The 3,722-nt window shown below is 33.9% G+C and overlaps 1 non-coding gene across 1 annotated transcript; it reads right to left on the reverse strand.

Annotated features, from left to right (window-relative positions):
• Positions 1-959: 959 nt before the first annotated feature.
• Positions 960-1,061, reverse strand: LOC113652112. Its single transcript, XR_003442815.1, has one exon. It is a non-coding gene; the product is annotated as a U6 spliceosomal RNA (small nuclear RNA).
• Between the last annotated feature and the right edge of the window lie 2,661 nt (positions 1,062-3,722).

Consider the following 3,722-nt stretch of genomic DNA (forward strand, 5'->3'; position numbering starts at 1 on the left):
TTCTCTCACTTGTTGTTAATACTGTAAGACAAAAGCATAAGTAAATAAAATAAATAAATAAAATAAATCAAAAGTGCAGCTTGTCATGTTATTTAGAAAACTAACATGCCCCATAGATCCAGAAATACTTAAATTAAAATTGACAGAGCTGACACTGGAGACTCCTTTAAATAATTATAAGTAAAGACTGCTCCCTGTAGGTTTCCTGTGAGTTTTGATTCATATCTCCACAAATAATTTGTAATGTCTGACTCTAATTTGTTTATGTTTTTAATGAACAGAGTTTTTTTTTTAATGATCCAGTTGTTTATAGTATTTCTATATTATTCCAAAATTATATCAATCACAGCGACACTAACCAATCATGAGCTCATATATCCATCCGTAAGAGTACAGATAGCACTTTCTTCCGGATGTGTTACACAAGCCTGTGATGCAGCATGAGCAGCATGTTGTTATGCTATGTTCACACACACACAGCAGTTTTATTGCTGAAAGTTGTCAGTGGTGTTCCTAATATTGGTTTCCATAGTAATAATGTTTATCGGTGAGTGGCACAACAAGCAATAAACAAATCAGTTTCTTGCTCCTAAAATGAAACACTCTGGAGGCAGGTTTGGTGTCTGTACAGTATATAATATTCAGAAGTTTATTTATGCTTCATTTCATACGAGATAAAGGAGAAGCGATGTGTGCTCTTGGTCATATGTCTTGTCTTCACTCCTATTGGTAGTCACTGCCCAAAGTGACACAAATTGTACGTCACTTTATGTGTGACTGTAGCATTAGACTTCACCCTGTTCACCTGTCATATGACATGACTTTGACTATCTGCAACTTTGTATGTTAAATATCAGGTTATACTGTATATTGCGTTTAAATATTTTTATTTGGGATTTTACACTGTTGTTTGTAATTGCACATTCAAAGTTATTTTTAAAAAATCATAAAACTTCAAAATAAATAAGGTAATTTTTCATGTTTTTGGAGTCATTCTTGCACAGAGACAATGCTAATCTTCTCTGAATCTTTTCAATTTAGTATATTTGCTGCTGTAACAAGTACCGGGTTATATATTTTGTAACTGATTATTTTTGGTAAATTTTAGAAGATTACATTAGATTAGAGTGAAGTATTTTGATGTGAAATGGACAGGCTGGGGGATTTAATATTATATGTTGATATGATTTGGGCAAAGAAAAAAATGTCTTTAACAAAAAGATATCTCCTCCTGTTTATTAAACATCCTACTAAAAAAAAACAAAAAAACACACAAACCAAACAATACCATACTGTTAACAATGAAGAAAATATCTGTGCAAATCAATATCGTATATGTTGTATCAGTAATTGTAATATAAGTATCAGATATTATAAATTAAATTATTAGATTATTAAGTCTGTTTTAGATGCTTTTATTTGCTTTCAAGCTTTATGTTTTCTATTCTTGTAGAACTATTTCATATTCATATTTATACTAATGTGTCTCAAGCTAGAAATGATTAATAATACCTTCAGCCAGGTTTATTAATCATAAAATGCTAAGATGTCAAAATGTTTTGAACATGATGCTTACAAATTCACCTAAAATGTCATTGTCATTTATTCCTTTGTCTTTAGTAAGCACTTTATCCTGGTCATGGTGCATCCAGAGTCAATCCCAGAAACACTGGTTGTGAGGCAGAAATACACCATGAATGGGATGCCAGTCCATTACAAGCCACCCCACACATATTTTCACACCAAGGGGTATTTTATTATAGTCAGGACACCTATGAGCATGTTTCTGAGAGGTAGGAGGAAAGCAGAGAACCTTAAGGTAATGATGTGTTCCTGGATAACACTCCAGAGCTCAGGACTGAACTGGGGACCCTGGAGCTGTGAGAGGAGAGTGTTGAATTCATCACACACCAACAATTTCAAATGATTTCAGTGTTGTTCTTAACATGATCTCGCATGATGTAATTTTAATAACTGAATATTAAATTAGCTGATAGTTTAAAGGTTATGTTTTTGGACGACAAACTGAAGCCCAGTTATATCACAATGACTTTACAAGTGCAAATTTATACACATTTATATTCATTTCAGTCTCATTTAAGACAAGTGTAGCTGAGAAGTAGAAAAGTCTACAAATGACACAAAACTGTGTTTCCTGTCTGTAAAAACGTATTCTACCATCACTGTTTTTTTTTATTTCTTTTTTAAACCGAAAATGCTTTCTGGATTGCTGCCAGACCCATTTACCCTTTACCCATTCACGTTATAAATAGCACAGCTAAGGCAGAAGTCGGTGATTATAGACATTAAATTAAATTTGCAACATCTGCTTAGTGTGTTTAGTGTTTTTTCCTCCACGTCTGCGCAGCCTGCACTGTAATGAGCTCCATCGAATCAGGGCTCCATTCAGTCTTGTCTTTCTCATAGACGATTCGCTAACTTTGTCTTGGAATTTTATTTGAGCTGTATTAAAGGTCTGATGTGATGTTAATCTCTTCAAAGCTGATTTGCATTCTTCTTTGATTCCAAAGACAAATGTGCAGTATGTGCAGTCCATGTTGGCTTCTATAGCAGATCCTCTTTATATCCAATTACATGCATTTATGTAAATTAATCTGAAGGAAGCTCAACAGACCAGCTAGAGTGTAGAAGAGAGATCCATCGAAAGAGAGTTTCTGACAGCAAACTGATGGCATCAAAATATTTATGGTAAAGTGCACACTGCACAACAAAAGCTCAGAACTTTTGTAAATGCTCCTGCTACATGACTTCTCTCACTTCGGTTGTTTTGTGGATGTAGCGGTGTCTCACTAAATCTGAAAATGACAAAGCTGACACAAACTGCTGTCTAGCATGTGACTTTGTGGTTTTGTCACTACTTTGTACAGAAATAAAAAAGGATGCACAGGAAGGAATTGTCTCGGGAAATGTGGGTCATGAGGACAGTCTGTTCTGCAAAGGGAACCGAAGTATAGTGCTTATAGTATAGTATATGTATTTCCTCAGACTCCAGAAGTGATTTCTCAGAAGTGCTCATATTAAACCACAAAGGAAATCACACAGGCAGTTAAATATGAAAACCAAGGAAGGTTGCATTCATTGTCATTACTATAGAGAAGATACAGGACATTGATTTATCTTCAGTAAGTGATTTATCCTTCTCATATTCACAAGTTCTTTAAATGACCAATTGGTTAGATTTTGTGATATCTAAAAAAATATTTAAATATTGCAGGTAGGTACTATCAAAAATAATTTGGATTGCTGAGTACTATACACATCTACAGGATGTCCGAAATGTCTCCATACATACGGGACATTTTAACAAAAACATAACCGTATTCATAACACAACCTTTGCATGATTTCATTACTTCATTTTTGGAAAAAAATTAAATAAATAAATAAACATGCCCAATATAACCTGAGTATGAAAAATTTTCGAAGACATTTTGGTAAAAAGTCGTAATTCCCCCATGTGTGGAGACTTTTGGGCCAAGCAGAATCTAAGTGTCCAAGAGTCAGGATCCATAACATGGATTCTTTAATCATGTGAAATCCATTACAAAGGGCACAGTGTCTGAAGTGAAGATTAGAAATAAAGTTAGTTGGTTTCACTTTTAAGCTCTTATAGTTTTCACAACTGTATTGATATCATTGGTTTAACTCAGTGACTAATTATCTGGAGCTGTATCCTCTTTTGTTTTGTCATTTGCATACATA

The sequence above is a fragment of the Tachysurus fulvidraco genome, chromosome 2 (genome assembly GCF_022655615.1).
Source record: "Tachysurus fulvidraco isolate hzauxx_2018 chromosome 2, HZAU_PFXX_2.0, whole genome shotgun sequence".
Classification (NCBI taxonomy): domain Eukaryota; kingdom Metazoa; phylum Chordata; class Actinopteri; order Siluriformes; family Bagridae; genus Tachysurus; species Tachysurus fulvidraco.